We start from the raw sequence: 24,638 nt of genomic DNA on the forward strand, positions 1-24,638 counted from the left end.
AGGACAGAGGTAGTGGATGCCTTTCTCCACTGAAGGTGTTGCATCATGGAAGCTGCCCAGGCTCCTGGAACTTACCACCAGGCTCGGTTGTCTGACCACTGGGGATGGCAGCCATGTCTGCGGTGGTGCCACTGGCTCAGGATGTCGCAGGGCTGCTGGCGGTGCTTGCGGAGGTGTCAGTAGCCATGGTGCTTGCGGCAGCCTCTGTGGCATCGGTGCTGGCGGCAGACTCTGTGGCAGCGGTGCTTGTGGCGGCCTCTGTGGCATTGGTTCTGGCGGCGGACTCTGTGGTGGCGGGCTCAGTGACTGCGGTACTGGTGGCGGGCTCAGGGACTGCGGTGCTGGTGGCGGTGCATGTGGCGGTGCAGTTGGTGGTGCAGGTGGCGCTCTTCTCCGCCGTACCGGTTGGCATCGACGTGGACAGAAGGTGTGACACTGGTCCCATAGTCGGTGCCACCATGCCCTCTCCTGACCTGCCCTTGATTTTCTGGCCCTTCCCCACCTTGGATGGTGGCGCAGCTGTCTTGCCACTATCCCCTTTTGTTTTCTGTGAGCCCTTGGTGGCAGGTGTTTTCTCCTTCTCCCTCTGGGATGTGGGCAACATTTTTACTTTCGCAGGTGGCGGAATGTCCTTGCCCTCGCTCCGTGGCACACTGGCTGCCCTGATGCTTGGCGCACTCCAAAAGCCCGCTGTTGCTGGGACCACTGTGCCCAGTGATGTGGTGGCTGAGGTGCTGCGTTGGGACCTGGAAAGCCTGGCCCTAGGGGACGGACAGTGGGGGAGGTGTAGGGAAGAGGTCAATGTTAGCCAGGAATTTATTTTACACACACTGGGGTGGGTAGATGGAGTGGAGTGGGTTTGGGAGTGGAGGAAGAGGTAGTGGTTGTAGGAGGTCTACGACTTCTGAATTTGGGTGAAGGTGCATGGGCTGGAGGCTGTTGTAAGGTGGATGGCTGTTGGGTGGGTGTGTGCCTGCGTTTGTGTAATTTAGGAGGAGGGCTCACAGACACACTGGTAGAGGACACAGGGTATGTGTGACTGGTAGTGGGGGTGGTGAGTGCACGTGAGCGGTGTGTTGTGATGGGCATGCTGGTGATGGAGGTAGTGGCTGAAGATGTAGTGCATGCAGGTGTGAGTGGAGACAAGGCAAGGAGGGAGAAGGATGATGTGTAGGAGGGGGACACAGTGGAGGCAGTGAATGTTGGTATGTCTGCATGGGAATGATGCTTGTGTGAGTGCCTGTGGGATGTGTGCTGCTTATGTTTGCCAGAACCACCCTTGTGTGATGAGGTGTGTGCATGCTGGTCGGATGGTGTGCTTGGGATAGGCTGAGGTACAGGGGATTGGGTCTGGATGGAGGAAGTTGGGGGGGCTGGACACAGGGACAATGGCTGCCATCAGTGCTGAGGCCAGAGCCCGAAATGCTCTCTGTTGGGCTGCCTGGCCAGAATGAATGCCCTCCAGGTATGCATTTGTTTGTTGCAAATGCCTCTCGCCACCCTGGATGGCATTCACAAATGTAGATTGCCCAACAGTGAGGGATCTCAGGAGGTCAGTAGCCTCCTCACTGAGGGCAGCACGGCTGACTGGGGCAGGGCCTGAGGTGCCTGAGGTGCCTGGGGCGAAGGAGATGCCTACCCTCCTGGGTGAGCGGCCATGGGACACACGCTGAGGGGCTGCTGGGAGGGTGGTGCTGGTAGGGGGGGTGGCAGCTGTACCTGTTGATGTGGGGGGCACAGAGGGGCCTGCCACCGCAAGGGAGCTCCCATCAGAGGAGGAGTCACTGTCGCTGATGTCACCTCCTGTCCCCGCCGTGGAGGTCCCCTCGCCCTCCGTCCCACTTGTGGCTTCAAACTCCATTATCTCGCCCTCCAGGGCCAAGTGGGATACAGCTCCCTCCTGCTCCGGTGCCACTGCCCCTCCGCATGATGCTATTGCACACAAGAACAGAGAGACCACAAAAAGGGTGGGGGAAAGACAGAAGAAAGACATGTTCAGTGCATGCAGTACCACTACCGTTGGAGGACACTACAGACACAGCAGCCCTCTGCACTACGCCATGCACTTAGTGTTCCTAGATTAATCACATGCCCATGGGGTACAAGGCCTATGCCCGATTGCTGCACACATGGAAGTCACAGAAGTCTGACTAGGTGTAAATGGCTCTTACCACTGGTGGGGTTGGGATGCCACATAGCCTGCCTCACAAATAGCCCTTGCCTACAAAGCTGGTCCTGGCCTAGGGTAACCCACTGCCCACCTACCCCACCCAGACACCTCGTAATGCGCGCAGAGTCAGATGGATGTGACGGTACTCACCCCCTTGTGGCTGCTGTGATGCCCTCAATCGGCCATCCAACTCCAGATACACCACCCTCAGGATCCGGAACATCAGGGGGTCATGGTGCGACGGGCACCCCTCCTACGTTGGGAGGCCATCCCCAGCTGGGCCTCCGCCGTCCTCTTGCTCCAGCGGCGAATGTCCTCCCATCTTTTACAGCAGTGGGTGCTCCATCTATGGTGGTCCCCCAGGGTCCGGACGTCCTTGGCGATGACACGCCAAATATCCTTCTTCTGGTGGGCGCTGACCTAGAGGAATAGTACAGGGGAAAAGGAAAAACTTGTACCATCCGGACCATTACAGTCATTGGCCCACGTTCCCACCCTTGCCCTGATGCACATACACTCACCGTCCGCACATGCAGGCCTCAGTCCCCCCCATGTATCTTCCACCCACACCACTCCAAACAGGCATTGCCCATGCAGCATGCTCACAGTGTACTCACCTGTTTGTCTGGAGGACCGTAGAGTAGCGTGTACTGGGGGAGGAGCCCATCCACTAACTTCTCCAACTCCTCCAAAGTGAAGGCCGGGGCCCTTTCCCTAGACACATGAGCCATCGTCGCTTCCAGGCTGAGGTCACAGCAGCACTTGCAGTGTAGGTCCTCTCCTGTCGAAGGTCAGGTATCAAGTGAGTGAACAGACAGAAAAGGGCGGTCACGTCCACGGCGGTGCGTACTGCACCGCCGGCGTACATCGTCATTGGCTCCTGGGACCCATAGGGTCCAATGTTAACCAATGCTTGATTGCGCTGCAGTCTTTGACCTCCTACCGCGACGGTGTAGAGCGTCAGCACAGTTACCTCATATCCCCTTGTCCCACATTACAGGTCAGGCAGCCTCCATTTCAGGGGGCCACATGGCATTAATATTAACTGCGTCACACATATCTAGGCCTTGCATACACACAGTAACTGGCACATTGCAGATTTACAAATGTTTGCTGATGACATGTAGTAATACCTCAGTGTTGGCTGACTCTCTGCTCAGTGTTTTTCTCCATAGGGCACGTCCGCTGGGGCAGGTGGTGAGACCGCAGCATCCTCTGGTGTACAGACCGCTGGCGGACCTGTCAACAATGGAAGAGAGACACATAATAGTCACCTACAGACTTGATCGTGCAACCATCCATGAACTGTGTGCCCAGTTGGAGCCAGACCTGACCTCAGCAATCCGCCATCCCACAGGAATCCCTCCTCTAGTGCAGGTCCTGTCAGTACTCCATCTCCTGGCAAGTGGGTCATTTCAAACAACAGTGGCCATTGCATCAGGGATGTCCCAGCCTATGTTCTCAAACGTTTTGGCCAGAGTGTTGTCTGCCCTGCTTAAACACATGCGCTGCTACATCGTTTTCCCTCAGGTGGAAGATTTGCCTACAGTGAAAGGTGACTTCTGTGCCCTGGGACATATCCCCAACATCATAGGTGCAATTGATGGGACACATGTGGCCTTGGTACCACACCGCAGGAGTGAACAGGTGTACAGAAACCAGAAGAGCTACCATTCAATGAATGTGCAGATGGTGTGTTTGGGCGACCAGTACATCTCCCATGTGAATGCCAAGTTTCCTGGATCAGTGCATGACGCTTACATTCTGAGGATTAGCAGCATCCCTTATGTGATGGGGCAACTCCAGAGGCACCGTGTGTGGCGAATAGGTGAGGCCAAAGACCCTATACCCTGTGAATAGTTGGGTCTGGGGTTGTCCCTAAGGGTTAGTGTGTGTCTAACAGTTGTCCCTCAACATTTGCAGGTGACTCTGGGTACCCCAACCTGTAATGGCTACTGAACCCAGTGAGAAATCCCAGGACAAGGGCAGAGGAACGCTACAATGAGGCACATGGGTGAACTAGGAGAGTGAGCAAAAGGACCTTTGGCCTCCTGAAGGCCTGGTTCCGGTGCCTCCATATGACAGGTGGTTCTCTCTACTACTCACCAAATAAGGTGTGCCAGATCATCGTGGCCAGCTGTATGCTGCATAACCTGGCTTTGTGATGACAGGTGCCTTTTCTGCAGGAGGATGGTCCAGAAGGGGGTCCTCTGGCAGCTGTGGAGCCTGTGGACAGTGAAGAAGAGGAGGCAGAAGAAGAGGATATCAACAACAGAAACAATGTTATCCAGCAATACTTCCAGTGAGGCACAGGCAAGAAGATGTCACTGCTTCACACCTTTCATATAATTGTTAGACCCATCATATGTCTGTCACTTTCACCCAGTGTATGGACCTTGACTTGTCACTTTGCCTTTCCATTTCACAGATGTGGGTCCCACTGTGTGACCTCTGCTATATTACCTCATGGACTAGAGCTGTTTACATCGGTATGTTGACAATACAATCGACATTGCTATATTCCATAGTTATTGCAAATACACATTTCTGGAAGCACAGACTGACTCCAGCTTGTTTTGTGATTCAAGGGTGTTTATTTCAGTGCAAAATAGTTGATTGGTTGTAAAATGGGCAGGGGTGATGGTGGAGGATTGTCCATGGCAGAGTCCGGTCTATCTGTTTCACAGGTGCATTGTCCAAAGGGGCATAGGAAATGGAGCTAGGGCAGTTGATGGATGGACAGGGCGACGAAGTGGGACAGAAGGATGACATTCAAGGAGGTCTCATTTCCTGGCGGGGTCTTGGCATTGTTCTCCATCTTTGTCCTGGATCTCAGGGACCGTTTGCGGGGTGGTTCTCCATCTGCAGGGGGTGGGGTGCTGGTGTCGTGGTCCTGTGGCGGTGCCTTCTGTCCACTAGCGCCGGCGGAGGTGGTGGGCTGTTCATCGTCCAGGCTAGTGTCAGGGGCCCCTTGTTGTGCCACAGTGTCCTTCCTGGTGTTGACAAGGTCCTTCAGCACCACTACAATGGTGACTAGGGTGGCGTTGATGGACTTAAGCTCCTCCCTGATCCCCAGATACCGTTCCTCCTGCAGCCGCTGGGTATCCTCAAACTTGGCCAGTACCGTTGCCATCGTCTCCTGGGAATGATGGCACGCTCCCATGATGTTGGAGAGGGCCTCGTGGAGAGTGGGTTCCCTGGGCCTGTCCTCCCCCTGTCGCACAGCAGTCCTCCCATTTCCCCTATTTTCCTGTGCCTCTGTCCCCTGAACCGTGTGCCCATTGCCACTGGCCCCAGGTCCCTGATTTTCTTGGGTTTGGGGGTTTGCCTGGGTTCCCTGTAGTGGTGGACACACTGCTGATTGATGTGTTCTGGGGACAGAGGGATGGGCCCGCTGGGTGGGTGCTGTGCTGGTGTTTCCTGAGGGGATGGCTCTGTGGTGGCTTGTGCCAGTGCCAGGGGAACCGACTGTCCTGAGGTCCCAGATGGGCCGGGATGGTCATCTTGATCCAGTTGGACAGAGCTGCTGTCATCACTGTGGGGGGAGTGGACATGTCTGGAACCTCCTGTCCGGTGATGTTGGGTAGGGGTCCTTCAGGGGTGTAAAGGCATGATTATTGCATCTGTGTGTGCCATTGTGTGCAATGGGTGGGTGACCCTGTACTCCAGTGCTTGCATTCTTGAATAGGACCTTGTGTGATAATTGGCGAGGGTGAGGGTGGGGTATGTGATAGCATGCAGGTAGGGTGGGGGATGTAATAGTTAAGATTTGACTTACCAGAGTCCATTCCTCCTACTACTCCTGCAAGGCCCTCAGGATGCAGTATAGCCAAGACCTGCTCCTCCCATGTTGTTAGTTGTGGGTCCACCGCCAGTCCTCTGTACTGCAATCTGGTGTCTTGAGACCACAGAATGCACCTTCCCCCGTAGGTCGTTCCACCTCTTCCTGATGTCATCCCGTGTTCTTGGATGCTGTCCCACTGCGTTGACCCTGTCTACGATTCTGCGCCATAGCTCCATCTTCCTAGCTATGGAGGTGTGCTGCACCTGTGATCCGAATAGCTGTGGCTCTACCCGGACGATTTCTTCCACCATGACTCTGAGCTCCTCCTCAGAGAACCTGGGGTGTCTTTGTGGTGCCATGGTGTGGTGTGGGTAATGTGTGAGGTGGTGTGTGTTGTGATGTGTGAGGGGATGTGTTTGTGTGTGTTGTCTGAGGTGCGTGGATGTTGTGTGAGTGATGGTGTTGTGTGCCTGTGGATGCTAGTGTTGTTGATGGTGGTGTCTCTCTCTGGGCTTCTTTCTCAATTTTTGTCGTAGGGGTTTGTGGGTGATGTGGGTGTGTGTTTTATATTGTATTGAGTGTGTGGGAGTGGTGTGTGTATGTGTATCAGGTGTCTGTATTTCGATTTGTCCAATGTGGTTGTGTTTTGTAAATGTGTGTGTATTTTGAGCGTGGCGGTGTGTACCGCCAATGGAATACCGCAGTTGAAAGACCGCCGCTTGGATTCGTGGGTCGTGATAGTGTGGGGGCATTCCTGTTGGCGTGATGGTGGAGGTTTTGTTATCGCCTGTTTATCACTGACCTTTGGTGTGGCAGACTTGTGTGGGTGTCTGCATTTTGGCGGATTCCGGGCTGTGGGTCATAATAGCTGTAGCGGAATTCCATCGCTGCAGCGGTGTGTTTGCGGTCTTCTGCATGCCGATAAGCGGGATTTACCTCCAATGTTGTAATGAGGGCCTTAGTCTCTGCACGAGGAAAAGGTAGTAGGAGAAGGTATCTCTCTCATGCAATGATAATTCCAGCAACAAAATTACATGATACACTAATGAAAACTTCACCAACTCAAAATATACTTTTAACCTTTTTGCATAATCTGTATAGGATCAATGAGGAAAACAGTCAAGTCTCTGTGTATATTAGGAAAGATATGTGATAACCCATAAAAAGGGATAAATAGTCTTCAAACGACAGCTCAGGTGAGAAGCCTCGAAGTACAAGCACAGAGAATAAGGCAAAATATGTCTGGCGCTAATTAAAATACAAATGAGGATGGAATAAAAGTGTTATTGAAGAGACATCAACATTCTTTGTTATTTTATCATTAGAAATGTGATTAAAATATAAATTCTAATGAAATGGACTTTCTTATTTGACGGTGCTCCCTTAAATGCACCTCACCTCTCAAAATGATATAGAACAGTGATTGGCTCTACTTTTTGAAGCAAACACTAAAAAAACAATATTTAGATGAATGACACTTAAGGGCCATGCAAGTACCCCATTTCCCCCCCCCCCAAATGTTTCAATAAAATGAAATTTAAAACAACTGTAGGATCAACAAAAACATGGATTAGCACTACTAACTTTCTTGGTGTCCTGCATTGCTCTGGCCTCTAAGTCCAAGGGCAAAAGGACAGAGTTTAATTAATAGACGCTTGCATTTTAACCCCGATAGAACACTTTCCCACATTGAATTGTGTTTAGGTGTTTCTCTGCATAAATTGAAAAAGTCTGAATTTATAAAATTATGTTAGCATAGAAATGGTATATTCACAGACACATTATACATATTTAGCAAATGGCTCCAAATTATCAGAATGAAATATCTCTTTGGTACAACACACTGGATGCTATAAGGAGCGGAAGCACTACAAATCATTAACAAATGACAGTTTTCAACAATGAGAATATTACACAATATGAATGAAATAAGTGGTATATGTATGCAAGTTTTTGAAAAGAGATATGTTAAAAAGTACCCTTTATATCATTACCGTTTGTTCACAGAGCAGCTAAAATGTGGAAATCTGGCATGAAAGCTTATTTGATGTGTCCAACCTCTTGTTAAATTAGTTCAAGCACTGTTCTTATGTTCTTCATGTGTCTCTGCCTGTGAAAAGACATATTAAAGCTACTTGTTTGTGATGAAGAGATAGGATTTCCTAAAGTGATTTTTAAGATATTAAACACAGAGGACGAAACATCTTAAATGGTATCCATTCTGATTAGCCAAGATATGTCATAGATTTGTAATATGCGTCTGTTAATCCTGCGAGGGTTCAAACTTGATCACGAGCAACCCATAGTGCGTCCACACTTAGTTTGGGTAACATTTCACAATAAAATTACTCCTGTTATATTTTGGTAAATAAATGGTGGTATTCAAATTACATTACTCGATCATGACTTATTAGGGCTTTTTGTTAAGTAAGATAAGGACACCATGATGTCATAAATCATATCACTATCCAAACAGACAATAGCAAATGCGATGGTTACCATCTGGGAAATCATTAAACGACAGCTTGAAATGTTATTTCGCACCAATGAGGACAAATACAATTATTAATACATTTAATAGATTACATTCTTCATCTTTTTCTTACCTGCAAATTGTACAACTGTGTACGAGAGATTGCCTGGTAAAAAGTGGAGATCACCTACTCACCGTATTCTTTCCATTTTTGGAAGATGTGTCAAACAACACAGACTGTACAATGTTTGGTCAGGTGAAAGGGACAAACAATTAACCATTCATGGATTTATTTACACAAAGGACTTCCATACTGTACCCGTGCTGTTGGGCAGAGCATGTCAATAGATGACTTGATTTGGTGGGTTGGCCAGTAATTTAGGTGAATATATACCACCAAAAACACAAAAGAGTGAGAATTTTAGAATTATAGTATTCTGTGAAATATGCATAGAGATAGACTCCAGTGGAGATGGATGTATCCAGGTAGAGTCACTGAATTGGGAAATGAGGCGTGCATTGAGGTGGACAGAGATTGTGTTGGTGTAGGTAGGAGTGGCTCCTTGGTCTGTTACAGAATGGGTGATGGAGTAGGTCGAATATGATAGACCCAAGAACAGCTCATTTGCAATGTGCTAGGCTGTTGTGTTGTCTTTGCCACTTCTGAGGACAACTTAATATTGTCGTTTTTCAAAGTCATCTCTTTCCTGCTCCATGCAGTGTGTATTAATATGAGAAATCTATATATTTGAATAAATGTTCGAAAATATTTAGAGTAAGACTCGTCACTCCTATCGAGCTTTCTATGTCGTATGCTAATTTCAGTTCGGTAACTTTTTGTTTGTCATTGACTCCTTTTGTGTATGTTTAATGCGCATTCTATTTTTTTATTGATTTATAATCATTAATGAGTGTGTAGGAAGTCAAAGAAACTCATCCACAAGACTTTCAACATTTGTTTTCGTCTCAAACTGAAGGAAGTTTGCTGCCTCTACTAATAACAATTTGTGGTACCAAGTGATACGTGTGAGGGCCATCAAAGTAACACATGTTTGCAGAAGAAAAGGTGAGGAGACAATTGACTGGCATAATACCTTTAAATAAGAGATGCTACGGTCAACCAATTGTTGGTGGTACTCAATTCACGACCTGGAAAATAATGGAATGGTGAGGTTGCCGATGTTCAAACTCATTACCTTGCGAATGCTGAAGTTACAAACCGTGTTCTGTTGACCTTCCACATACAGCACCTAATATTGGTATGCAATACTGCTATCTAATCCTAGTTAAGGTAGGCATTACTTACGTTTAAGTAAATACCCTGAAATATAAGACATCATGTGCAAGCATTTTATACAGCCACAGAAGACGATCACTGCGTTTTTTTAAATAATTCTAGCTTAGGTCTCTTATCATTCTGACAATCAAATGTGAGTGCTGTAATGCATGCTCAAATGTATTTTTGATGACCCACCCGCTAATTTTAGTGTGGTAGTAGTTTTTACAAATACCGCATACTCCTTACTGAGAAGGTGACTTCAACTGTTGGCAGGAAAGCCCAGCTCAGCCAACGAATCCTCGTAACATGTTGAACAAACAGGACGAACACATTTTCATTTATTTCACTGGCCCAGTGCCCACACGAGTGAAGTTACAGCCTCAGTCCTCAAAGAGACCGCGGATAAGCATTTTGCCTTAAATAGGTCAATTTACAACGAAAAGATTTATTCTCAAAACTGGAAGCTCTCATACAAATCTCTACGGTGTACCTGTACTGTGCATAAATATGTACAGAGGAAAGTGTATAATCATCATCGAACCTGCACTCATATGTATCACTTTTCATCATATTGGATCTCAATATATTTTCCTAATATTTCGCATAAGAAACGCGCTGCATTAATTGCGAATTCCGTGATAGAAGATATGCAGACGTTTACGACAAAGGCAGAAACCCGTCTTCACATTTCAGAAGGGTCAAACGTCACCGGATTTTTATCACAGCTGCCAGCCAGTGCACAACGCAGATAGCATTTATAGGTGTTTTGTATTACTTTTTTATACCGACGAAGTGCAACACGTGCAGACAATAATACGCATTATATCTATTCCAACGTGATGTTGCAGTTTTGTTCAAGTATTAAAAAGTGTGCATTGGCAATGATTTATTAGGTTAGCCCGAGTAGGCAATTCATAATAACTTGAAATGCATTTTTCTTGCTCTGTATGATTTCCTTTGGCATTCTTAGTTGCTTAGCTAGTGAAAGGAGTATTGTGGCTCAGTGATAGAAAGGCCAGAGGAAGAAGACCTTGGCATGAACTCAATAATTTGGTGTACCTTCTGTTCTTTGTCAATCTGGGAAGAAACCACTCAAAGTTGACTCCTTCCTTAGTGTTTTATGGGATGGGAGAAATGCCTCATGTAGCAAGTGAGATCCCTGAGAAGGTGAAATAATTGGATTCCTGGTGATGTGTTCACACTGTTAGAGTCACCTTAAACATCTTTTAGGTTCCGAGACGTGCAGACCTCTTTGACCTCTTGTCCTCACAATGCATATCTTTACACTAACACTGGATTCTTTTATTTCTCAAAGACTTCTACTTAGGTCTTTGCAATGCTGACAAATTGTTCTGTCCCAACCCCTTTAGCTTTAGTCCACTTTACTTTAGAACTTAGCTGGATGGCAGTACTTTTTCTCTTGATGTCCAGAAAGAGGCTAAATTCCTTCATTCAATGTAAATTCTTATTGCATAGTTTTTGCTTTGTTCTGAGTGTAATTTACATGTGCCTTATATTAAAGAGATTGAACTTGTTTTAGCGTTTTAGTTTGCCAATTCTGATTTTGTACCTTTATTGATTGTTTTTGATATGCTCATATATTGGACTGATTACTAAATTGTAATAAATCTACTGAACTCCAATATTGAACCCTTGTCCTTTTTGTGCAGCCAAATGGGTGGCACAGAGTTGTAATTGTAGATTTAATACTAACTCCTTTGTACCCCAACACTCTGAAAAAGATCCAGAAGAAGACTGACCGCCGCTTCCATGCACTCTCTTGCAAAATGGTAGCAGAGGGTGGTTCAGTAGTTGGAACAGTGAGTTAGGGAGCCCACATTTTAGATTTGCCCACACTCAGTCCAAGCCCTGAAGCTCATGCTTTGAGTCGAGAAGTTGATGGAGTTCCAGCTGTTCGGAAGAAAATTGTAACAGTGGAGGAGTGAGCATCAATGGGGTCGCATGTTGTTGTTGCTTATGTTTAGCTTGCGGTGTTAAGGAGATTGTGTGAGATGATGTGGTAATGTTTAAGTTGTTGTGTGAGTCAGTGGTGTAACAAAGGCCCCTGCAGCACCCACTGTATGGGAGGGCCTTGAGCTCCAGGGGGGCCCTCTTAGCAAAGTACATTGTGCTCGGATGGCAGGCCCCTCACTGGGTGCAGGGGGAGGGGGGCCCCTAAGGTACTTTGCAGGGGGCACTCTCAAGTTATGTTATGTTATGCCACTGGTGTTAGTGTGGCACTTAATGCAGAGAAGTTGAAGTTGTTATCAGGTCAAACATGGCTTAAGATTCTGAGACAGTAATAAAAAGTGTGGAAGACAGTATATCATAATTGTCTGCTAAATTTGGTGGTGCTTGTGAGACATGGTCGACAGCACAATTGAGATAGTGACATTTATCTTTGTGTGAAAGTGAGGTGCAATTGGTGTGGTGCATTCGTTGTTCACAGGAAGACACTTCACCAATTCCTGTGATTCCACGCAGGTCGAGGTTTCGTTTGAGAGTGAGTCAGATTGAATCGAAAAGTGTCATTCCGAACCGTTTCTAAAGTGATTGGTTATTTTTATTTCTTTGGTGGAGCAGACAATGTTGTTTGTTGAATTTGCTTTTCTGTTGTTGTGTGTTTAATATTGAGAAGAGTGCATTCGTAAAAATTGTAAATAAGTGTCAGCAGCTGCGAGGAGTGAGGTTGTCATCACGGTGTGCCGCGCTGACATTGGTCGGTTGGTGTTGAGCTCACTGGTATTGATTGTTCACGTCATAGAGTGGCATGCTCCTATTGGCTATTGCTGTCAGATGGGAACTGTGGGACAAGTGCTAGATTTAATTCGGGATTGATTTCAAATTGTAATTGCTGTTAATTTATTGTTGAAAAATGAAATGTTTTAAGAGCTTTGCAAGAGTTAGTGAGAGGAGATGTGCAAATACCTGTTCGAGTAGGGGAAGAGGCACCAACTCGAAGATACGCCAGGTCATTATATGGCTATAAATGTGGGTTTTCACACATGTATTTGGCGGTATCAATGGCATAAGAGCACAGAAAAAAAGGTGCACTGAGATTTCCATGTAATGGCACCTTTAACTTGATAATTATTGGAAACTTGAACAGAATACTGTTCAAGGCTAAACCTAGACCAAGGCCTACACAGTATGGGAACTTACTGCTCAGGCTAAGCAATGGGAGAAATTCCAGGGAAGGGTCCAAAATGCAGTGTACTTATGCAAATGCTAGATGGGACGCAGAACAGAAAAGGTGGAGGACTGACATGATAGATGGAGCCAGATTGTACCCAGCATTAACGAGTAAAGAAAGAGGAAAGTCTTGGACACTGTGAGAGAAGAAGGCAATAGATAAGAACAATATATGCAAAGATAGTTGTAGTGACTCTAGTGACAACATTTCAGATATGTTATCAGCACATCCATCCCATGCAATGATGCTCAACGTGGAGGAGTGAGTGATGCAATCCCAATTGAAGATTAACAGTACCTTCAGCACAGCACCAGTAAATACAGGAGTATATCCAGCACTTATCAGAGGGAATTCAGGAGTTATTGTCCGTTTTACCCCCATAGTTCATAATACTCCAGATGTGATTACTGTTCCAGTCACTATTGGTCCTGTAGTCCCATTGTATAAGCCCGATCATTGTAAAATGCAACACATGCTTTGACAGGTCCTACAAGAGGAGTTCTTTTAACTCTGTCACAGGTAAATACACTTGTGTTTCCCCTCCGAGTGCCCTTTGGTGAAGGGGCCACCAAATATTCCAGGAGCTCCACTGAACAGCTGCCATTTTGATGCCTTATACTCTGATACCCCTACTACTTATCCACACTTGGAGATGTTACCTTGTGAACCCAAAGAATGCCAAAATCATGGCTTTAAGTGCATTGTTGTGGAAAACACCAAATGCTCCAGAGTCTAGAAAAACAATTTGAAAATTAAATGGATTCTGATTCTAACTTCCTTTTATTTGCATTTCAAAAATCTTTTAAGGAGGCATTGACAAAGTAGCAGTCTATTTTAATCTGTGTAACATCAAAAGGGGAAGGTAGAGGTGTGGTGCAGGTGGAAGGCCACAAAATTATTTTTCTTGATGTATATCACTGATATTTTTACATAAAAGGGAAGGATGTGGTAGTGTAGCAGTAGCCCAGTGCAAGCTTACCATCATCATAAGAGGCAATGAGTTATCCTAAAGTTTAATTGTATACACAGCACTGTGTAGCCAGCAACAAAAATTTTAACTTCAGGATGCCACACCAGATTTACTAATTTTCCAATCAATCAGAGCAGAATACACATTTGCAGCATTGTATCACAGTGCAATTTCATATCTGCAAAGATTAGCCTGCTGTTGGTGTCTTCTCTTGCACTGATGCTCAAAAAAGGCTGCCTTCAGCCTTCAGCGATCCACAGCCTCATATCATGGTGTGCCGCTGAATGTGCGCTGTCTAGCATAGGATTTGTCCTGGCGGCATAATCTTCCTCTATGAATTCCTATGCGGAAACAATATCAGAAGTTTCCTAAGCATTGAATTTGTGCTGTACACTGGGGCCAAAGGCAATGTGTTGTTTTCATGAGGAAGAACACATTTCTTGTTTGCACTTGCTTTCAAGTAAGCATCAGCTTTTTCACACAAATCCCATCTGGCTATCTTTGTACATCAAACTTTTCATCAAAACCTATGAGTGTTGGTGCTGATTCGCCACATAAAGCCCCCTTTATGTATAGCAGTGGTGCTCTGTGACAAGTACACCTTTCCAGCACAGATCACCTTTTATGTTTGTATAGTAAATGGCATGCATCAATTAGTGTCATTCATCATTAAATCTGTGTTCTAATTTTAAGTGAAAGCAGCTTCTTGGACAGATGGGCAAAAAGTTGTAATGAGTACTCACAAGATTCTACAGAACACTCATTGGGGGTGTGTGGTCTGGCCGCCGTCTCTAATGCCCGCCTGAACGAAGTGCTCCGTGTGCCGGGCTGGGTCAGTGCCGGAGGAGGGGGTGATATCTCTCATCTGTAGCCTCTCCTGATATGCTGGAGACCCCTGACGGAGCACCGGGCGTGAGAAACAGAGAGTCCTGCAGCACGCAGCGGCCTTTCTGGGAGCTGACAGATAATGGCCGGGCGCGGCCTAGCGAGGCACGCTGAGCCTCAGCCTCAATTACAGGAAAAGACAGAGGGCATTAACAGCGATATGAGGGGCTGGGAGTACCTCTCTTTGGTCGCATGAGCCAGCTCATGACCTGCTTCCCGTACAAAGACCAGGGCTTTCCAGGAGGAGGAGGTAAGGGATGATTGCCCTTCCCCTCCGTGCGGAGGATCATCTGGTGGCCCGGCACGCGGCAGTGCATTACGACTTGCCGGAGGAGCCCCGTGGGAGCCTGAAAGTATGTTGGGCAGGTACCGCTGACCATATTCAGCGGGGTGAAGTGTACTGGGCCCCTCCCAGATCCTGGCAATCTAGTTTTGGGAGCCCATCTTGGAGCTTGGAGGGAGCGCCTTGCAGAGAGAAGTGTAGGAAGGAGCAGTACTATCCCACCTAGAGCTCCTCAGACAGGGACAGGTGTCAAACTCAGAAGACCCGGCAGGAGGGTCCCCACCTACGAAAAGTGACTGATTTCCCCGGTGGTGCATCTTGAAGGGCAGAATCTACCTGCCTGTCTACGAAGGAGCAGAGACTGAGGTCCTAATCAGTCAGATTCACCAGGGCTCATCACTGCGGTCACCATTCCTCTATCCTCCACTCTTTCACCACCGTATCTGTTTGGCAATTAGTGTTGGGCCCTGCACTAGTATAGATTGCCTCCAGAAGTCCCGAAGAAGGGGTCTGTTGCCACTCGGATTGTATGAAAGCAGAGGAGAGAATGCAACGTTATGTTTGGGTCCACTCGTGCAGCCGTGTGGCCCCTACGTCTGCTGAAGTGATCCCTTATGACGGCTACGGTACTAGTAGCTTGTTGGCTACCTTACGGACATCAGCGCTCCTCAAGCAGGAACATGGTTCAACAGCCTAGTTTCCACTAGGTAACTCCTCTCCAGGAACTTCACCAGCCTGGGGCAATGCCAAATGGGAGGTCTTCTGGCAAACACTCCCGCCAACTCTTGTTTTCGGAGACCATTTCAACAACCAAAAACCAAGGCAGCGCAGATGGCCTCTCCATGTTCCGCATCTTCACCAGCTGACCCCCCTGCATTGGAGGCGGCGGATCGCATATTGCTGGAGATCGCCACAGTACAGCATTGTCTGGAGGCAATGGATTCCAAAATCTCAGTTCTGACAGTGGCTTCCTCCTCCATTCGGGCTGACATTGCTGGCTTCTGGGAGAGAGTGCATGATTTGGATCAACGTCTCACAAATATGGAGGGTCAGGTAGCAGCACTGCCTAAGCACGAGGCAGAGTTATGGTTTCTAAGGACCAAGGAAATTGACTTGGAGGATAGGAGTCGCAGAGACAATGTATGCTTTTTTGGCATCCCGGAACACAAGGAGGGCTCTGATATCAAAACTTTTCTCAAATCTCTCCTGCCCGAGCTTACTGGCCTGGAGTTCTCACCGCCATTGGAGTTCCAAAGGGTCCACAGGATTGGCCCTTTACATAAAGCAACCCCGGACAAGACCCGGCCTAACATTGCATGTTTTTTGCGCCATGAGCAGGCTCGTCAGATCATCTCAGCAGCCAAATCCAAAGGCCCATACTCTCTTGGAGGGACGCGAGATTAGTGTGGCAGCGGATTTCTCCAGACTAATCAATGATAAGCAGAAGGCATTTCTGGCCCTTCGCCCACAACTCAGGAACCTGGATGTTAAATATGGTATTTTTGAACCGGCTCGCATGTGGATTACATACAACGGCAAATCCAGGGACTTCATTGAACCTGCAGATCTCAGCTCCTTCCTGAATGGCTTTACCCCACATCCTATGGACGTCACCTCTGTGCACTCAGAACTTGACACCATTACTACTGAGGATCTCTCCGCTGCTTCGCCCCCCAATGTCTCAACCTCAGCATTCAGCCTCGCAAAAGAGAGGTCGGATCAATGACTGCTCGCTTAAAACACAGGAGGGTCGAGACCATGCCTTACAAGCGGTGATTGACCACACTCAGGACCAGGGCAGAGACAAGTCCAGTTCCTCTTTGAAGCCAGTTCTCGAAGAGCATTCATAATGCTGGACACCGGGGTGCCCTGAGGACTTCTCACTGTCAAACTAGCAACTGGCTCTTCCTCGCCGGACAGCTAAGTGTCACATCAGACTATGACTATCATTGCCTTTCTCCCCTGTTGGAGGGGGTCAGGGAGGGGTCTGGGTCAGTGTTATGTCTTCATGTTCATACTATGTCTGTTGTGATGTCCTACTGCTTTTGGGCCTGATACGATAAAAGGCTATCCTCATTGCAAACACTCCGCCACCTTGGGGATAGAATATGATCGGAAACACAGAGCAGCAGCAGATAAGATTGTTCTGATAAAGTGATATCGCATATGTTTCTTGATACAGTCTGTACTGAATTATTTCATTATTATTAACGCTTTTTGTATGGTAATGACTACACTACACGTATCATGCGTGTGGCCTCTGGTTGTGGGTTGTGCTTTTGCCGCCAGACGCCGCCTCCTCCTTCTTTCCTGCCCTACTCCCCTGTGCTTCCTTATTCTCTCTCTTCTGTAGTCTCGTAGCCGCGGGGTGGGGCCGCGGGGCGGGTCACCGGTGGACCTTTGGCATCCAACAAGTCCCTGATAAATAGGGAGATGCAACCCTCCCCCATATCATTTATCCCCTCTCACCAAATTGGGGAGAAGCACAGTTGACACGAGTTATGGGACTTTAGTCTTCATTCCGTGCTTACCTAAGATCATCATACTTCTCCTAGTTATTCCCTAGGTCGTGTTGTATGGCTGCTCCCCTTCTTGTGGTTCTAGGGCCCTTGACTAGACCCCCCCTTGAAGCCTTTGACAATGGCGGTCAGGCTTTACATGACCCCCGAGACAGATCCCATTGGTGATGCCTACCCTATTATGAAGTAGCATAGACTCCACCTTTTTTATGATTAGAAAATGCTACTTCACGATTACCTGACTGAATGGTCGGCTAGATTGTTTTATTCTCCTCCACATTTTTTTTTAGTATTGCCCTTCGACATATTTCATATTTCGTGTTCCTTTATATTCCATCTCTCCATACTTCAAGTTCTCTGCTCCCCACCCAGTATCGCCCAGAATTACCTGTCAGTGGGGCTCCCTGGCAGTCCTCTTGGGCAGTGGGTCAACCCCTCTGCTCCCCCGTGCCACCCAACGCCCGCCACGCATGCGGTTCTTGCAGGTTACGACCCGCAGTTTAGCAGGGCTTTCGGTGGCAAGCTACTTCTCATTCGCTGTAGTTTTTACCCTCTCTTTTCTTCCATATTTTCGCTTGTTCTCTTCCCCTCTTTCTTTGTTCTTTACCCCTCCCCTTTCTCTTCTGAGTTTCTGAGTTTCTATTTTCTCTTCCTTCTATCTTGGTGATTATTCTTTCTTTCTATTTCTACTTCTTTTCTTTTTCTCTCTCTCTCTACTGCATCTCTTCCTCCCCCCCTCCTTGCTCTTCCGTCCGTTCCACATTTTCCTCTTTATCTATTTGTGCCTTCCTAGACCTTGAGTGCTCAGCGATTCTCTACTCCTAGACCAACCTTTCATCCCTTGTATCAACGAACACGTAGTCCCCTACTCCTCCTTTGAATAGATTCCTAATGGCCGACGACCCCGCTCATGGTCGTATCTTGGAACATACACGGTATGACGCACTATATCAAGCGTCAGAAGGTCCTATCTTATCTCCGGTCAAAAATAACTGACATTACCCTATTACAGGAAACACACCTCTCCCCATCAGAATCAGAAAAACCCCGTAGAGACTGGGTAGGCAAGGTGTTATTCAGCAGAACACCATCTATGCACAGTGAGACTCATGGTTTGGGGTGGAAATGCTGAGTGGCGATACTCATTCGTTGGTCCCTGCTGTTCAGGCTTCTTAAGACATGGTGCGACCCGGAGGGGCGTTACGGTCTTACCAAGCTCACCTTGGGCTCTTCTACAATTAGTATTGGTTCTCTCTATGCTCCCACAGACTCAAAACGTTCTTTCTTCCTTTCTGTTAATCGAATATTGACAGAGATTGGCGCCTCCCAATACCTGCTGGGGGGGGGACTGGAACGTAGTGCAAGATGTTATTTTGGATCGATCAAGTGTCTCGATGTGGACAACAACATGGACCGGGCCCTCCTACGTGGCGTCCTATCGGACCATGGTCTGTTGAACCACTAGCGCCTTTCCCATCCATCCAATCGTGATTACACCTTTGGTTCCTCGGTACAACGGACTCAATCTCGGCTTGACTATTTTCTGATAAACCATCGGTTATTACAGTCAATTCGAATGTCTGAAATTCTTCCGGCTGCACTGTCTGACCACTCTCCGGTTTTATTTGGCTTTGGAGTTGGGGGTGGTCTCACCTGGTCGTAAGCCCTGGCGTCTTCCAAACCCCAGATACCGAACCCCGAGGGGAAAGGAACAACTTAGGTCACACGTTACCACGTATCTTCAGAACAATAAGGGCTCAGTCTCTTCGCCCCAGCTACTATGGGCAGCGGCGAAGGCAACGATTAGAGGTCAGCTTATGAGGGATGCGGCCATTTCCAATGCCCAAAGGAGGGACTGACAGAGCAAACTGGAAGATAGCATTGCCCAGACCACCCGGGAGTACACCCGGACACCCACTTCGTCCAGCCGCGGCCACCTAGAACTAGCCAAAATGGAGCTCAACTCCCTTTATACATCACAGGTGGAATATGTCTTACAGAGGCTGAGAGGTCGCCACTATGAGCACAGGGAGAATGCGGGTCGTCTGTTAGCCGCTCAACTCCGTCAAAGGGAGGTGGCATTGGCCATACCAGCCTTACACAGACCCGATGGCACGTTCATTACGCACTCTCAGGCCATTGCAGAGGAGTTTGGTAGTTTTTACCGAACCCTATACACCCCAGAAACAACTGAGGACATTGGGCGTTAAGATGCCTTCCTCGAGAGGGCAAAAATACCATGCCTTTCGGATGAAGGTAGAGCGCTTCTGGAGGGTGACATCAGCAAGGAGGAGGCACAGCAGGTGATAGCCAACCTTCCATACTACAAGGCACCGGGGAGGATGGGTTCACGTCTGAATTCTATAAATGGACGGGGAGCTGATATCGTAGATGCCTTATACAAGGCATTTCAAGAGGCTGACCAGATGGGTTCTTTGCATCCTCTCTCTTACAAAGCCTCCATCACAGTTCTACCCAAGGGAGGTAAGGACCATCTTCTCTGCGGTAGCTAGCGTCCCATATCTCTCCCCAATGGAGATATCAAGTTCCTGGCGGGGATCTTGGCACCCGGACTAAAGAAGGTCATTCCCTCCCTGGTTCACCATACTCAAGTTGGCTTTGTACCGGGCCACTCATCAAGAAATCATCTCTGCACGCTACTCCATGCCATTTGGACAGCACAGGATTCACAAGAGGAGGCCCTTGCCCTTTCATTGTACGCCGAGAAGGCGTTTGATCGAATAGAGTGGTGGTACATTTTTGAAATACTAAAACATTTTGGTCTAGGGACTAGTTTCATCAACAGCTGTATGACTTCCCGATAGCTCAGGTAAACTGTGGAGGGTTTCTGTCAGACGTCTTCTCGGTCAACAGGGGGATGCATCAGGCCTGCCCCATATCCCCGTTATTGTTTCTATTAGCCCGTAGAACCCTTAGCGGCAGCAATCCGCAGCTCCAATCATATATCCGGAATTTCAGTCCCAGGCGGCAGCTCCGTCATTTATTTATATGGTCTCACCAATCTGTCCAACTCCCTTCCAGCCCTCAGAGCTATCTTAACGGAATTTGAACATCTTTCGAGCTATCAAATCAATTGGGATAAGAGTGAGGCGCTACAGTTCAGGAACTTAGTTTACTGTAACAGTAAGTGCTTCAGTTCAGGAACTTTCAGTCAAATGGAAGCAATCATGTCTTCGTTATCTGGGTATTGACATTAACAGAGGTTTGGATAAAATGGTGACTGATAATCTGGATCCCTTGATTTGCAGCATGAAACGGGATTTTGAGAAATGGTCCTATTTGGGCCTTTCTATGTGGGGCAGAGTGCAGGGGGTACGTATGGTGACCTTACCGCAATTTCTATACGTCTTGGGCATGCTACCCTTGCAGATACCCTTGCCTCTCCTCCGAGAGATAGATTTTTGCATCTGGGCTTTTGTCTGGGGATCCATGCATCCTGTTACCTAGATCCGCTTTGCTCACCAGATGTGAGTCTGGGGTTTGAGTCTCCCCTCAGTGGAACACTATGCCTCAGCATGGCATCTCTCGCAGATGGTCTTTTTACTCCCGGGAGTACGGGACCCGCCACTTTGGATGGAAGTAGAATGGACGCTATAGTGTTCGCATCAGGACTCCTGGTACTCTATAATGCAGGTTCGGAACACAATCGAACCATCAATCCCATTATTAGGGTCATGCGAAATGCATGGCGGCAGGCACATCGTTCAATGGGAGTGGACACCAAAATACATGATAGGGCACCAATACGGGGCAATAAAGGTTTTTGGATTGGGGAAAAGAATATTTTGGAGGGGGTGGTGCACCAGTTTCCTTGCATCGCCCTTTGCCCCCCCTAACAACACCATGGTAGCGCTGTATTTACAATACAGAGCCCCATGGCGCATGTCAGGACAATAGCTTCAGAATTTTATGCTATTGTGGGGCTTTGCTGGACTGGCACCAAAAATGTTGGCTCTAATCCTGCAAAGCACAGGGAGGCCCATAGACTAATGCACTAGAGTCACTTTAATGGCTGCCCTGAGCAGGCGTTGAAAAATGACAATAGGACGTCACAGTCAAATCTTGTAAATTTCACTGCACCATTTTTTTGGAACTCCCTGCGTGGGAATGCCCCCTTTACATACATTATATCTGGTGCAGGCATAATGTGGTGTAAAGGGTCACAAAGTGGCACAATACTCACATTTATAAATATAGTACAGGGTGGGGATCTGGTTAGCACCACCTTAGAGTAAATAAATGACAGTAAGTTGACGCTAGGGGCTTGTAAATATGCCCCTAAGTTCTGAATTCATCTACATATGGTGGTAATAAATTGATAGCCCCAAAAGGTAATTGCTCTATGAATTTCACTCCTTCCAATAAAGATTTGGGTATGCTACCTTTATCCAGTCAGTATGTTTCAGTCTCTTCATAAGTCACACCTACATTTGTTTTATCATTTTACATTCAACAGTACCTTGAGGCAATGTAATTTGCAATGCGTGACATATAAAAATAAATATAAATAAATAAATATCTAAATAAATAAGTAAATAAATAAATGCCAGACAAAATATGAACTCACAGAACAGTTTGGCACCAAACTAAGCTATGACTTCATTAGGTCCTTCCTCATATGTTTAAACATGACAAGACTCGATCAATAGAACACTAATGGTTGCAGAATTGCACTCAACCAGGAATGCACACCCTATCACACAACACTCCATAGAATCACTCAGTAAGTTCACCTGAGAATTGGTATCTACTCAAATGGACATTACTTTCTCATAGAAAACTTACACACTCAGAAGAAGCTCTCCTAAAAATGAACTAAATAAAACATACAGTCAAAGGCACATACACTCACTAACCATAAGCTTCTATCCTCTAAAATGAAACTGATCCACTTAAAAATAGAATGCATTAATACTCTAAAGACTATCATGCAAATGCCATCTACTGCCATAATGCACAATCACTTCTTTCCTTACCAGTGCTGCTTTAACTGATATGTGGGCCCAGTTTCTCCTATTACAAGGAATGTTTACAACACAATGACCAAAGAGAGATCTTCCTAACTCAACTCATTTAGGCCCAAGCCCCCAACAAGACATGGAGAAAGGGCCTTTTATCCTCTTGCCAGCAAGGACTTAATCCACTCATTCTCCCATATTCTTAGTTTTTAGAATTCCCAACTCAACTGTGCCACACACAGATCAGTCCAAACAAATAATCTGAATAACATCAAGCAACTACCCTGGATAATTACAATGACAAAAAACATCTCTGTTCTGCCTTCCCACAAATGCAGGTCTACATCAGCCAATGATATAGGCCCGACTTATGAGTATGGTGGGCGGCAGAGGACGCCGGCCAAACTCGTCCCGCCATCTGACCGCCTTTGCGGTCAGAACACCGTCGGCCTTAATACAAGCTTCCTGCTTGGTCAGGGGGCAGAAACAGAGTTTCCACAGCCAGCCCAGCAGTGTCCAGGGCTTAACATTGATGCCGGCTCATAATCGAGCCGGCGGCAATGTGGCGGTGTGGCAGGTGCAGCAGCACCCATCGTGCTTTCCACTGCCCTTAATTTGGGCACTGGAATGCACAGCTGGGCTGTCCATGGGTGCCCCTGCACTGCCCATGCCAAGTGCATGGGCAGTACAGTGGCCTCCAGGGGGCCCCAAATACCCCCATTCCACCAGCCTTTCCATGGCTGTCCAATCGCCATGAAAAGGCTGGCAGAATGGAGAGTCGCAATCCCCATTACAAACCACCGAAACCACTAGGCTGTCGGCTGGCGACACCTGGCGGTGTTGGCAGTCCGACCATGGTGCCTCCGCACAGTCATAATGTGGAGTTCAGACCACTTCTTTGGCAGTGGTCTGACCTTCCCCGCGGCATGAGGCCTATACGAACTGTTCTGTGAGATCATACTTTGTCTGGTATTTATTTATTTGTTTACTTATTTATTGATTTATTTATTTATTTTTATATGTCACACATCGCAAATTACATTGCATCAAGGTACTGTTGAATGTAAAATGATAAAACAAATTTAGGTGTGACTTATGAAGAGACAGAAACATACTGACTGGATGAAGGTAGAATATCCAAATCTTTATTGGAAGGGGTTAAATTCATAGAGCAATTACCTTTTGGGGCTATTTGAAACAATAACGTGAGGTTATGTAAATACTGCATTTAAATTTAATGTTTGGACTACACATGTTTTAATATCGAGAGAAACCTTGCCTCTTGGCTCAGGCTCATTTAGTGATTCAGCCATTATCTGGAGCTGCAAAGCAACAAGTCCAGATCTAGGTGAAGTTTTAATTATGTTGGAGAAATCTGCAAAATCCTCTAATTTCACAGTGCTCATAATTTCTCCAAAAATTGCAATACTAAATTTTTATCCATTTTTAAAGCAAGTACAAACCTAGTGTTAAAAAAGCTCAGGGAAAATCCTTGATAGACTGGTTTACAAAGAAAATGTTTCAGCAAGAGAAACATTTTGTGCTTGGGCCAACTTTCTGCCAGTGTCTTGCAAGACTTTGTATACAAAAACCTAGGGTCTGATTACGAGTATGGCAGTCCTGGGACCACCATACCCATGGTGGTGGTCCGACCGCTCACCCTCAGCGGTCTGACTGCTAGGTTTTGAGGACGGCGGTCAGACTGCCACAAGACCGGTGCAACCGCCAGCATCTCAGATCCCACTGATGCGGTGGTGCGGAAAGCCATGGTCATTCATGGCAGTGCTTATGCCCTCACTGCTGAGTATCAGGACCTTCCTTTCTGCTGACCTTTTCATGGTGGGGACACCGCCATGAAAAGTTCAGCAAAAAGTTAGGGAAGGGGCCGGGTGGGGCTACATCGCTCATGCCGTGGGCAGTGCAGTGGCCCCCCTGTGAGCACAGTTGGATTGCGCACTGTCATGGCAACAGTGCGCATTTTGACTGTGCCAGCAGCATTGGCTCAACTCTCCCATAGAGCCGAAGCCAATGCTGCCCCACTGTCTGCGCCACCAGCCCCATAGAAACGTCATTATACAGTGGTCAGGAGGCTGCCGGCTTGGC

This window comes from Pleurodeles waltl, chromosome 9 (genome assembly GCF_031143425.1).
Source record: "Pleurodeles waltl isolate 20211129_DDA chromosome 9, aPleWal1.hap1.20221129, whole genome shotgun sequence".
NCBI lineage: Eukaryota > Metazoa > Chordata > Amphibia > Caudata > Salamandridae > Pleurodeles > Pleurodeles waltl.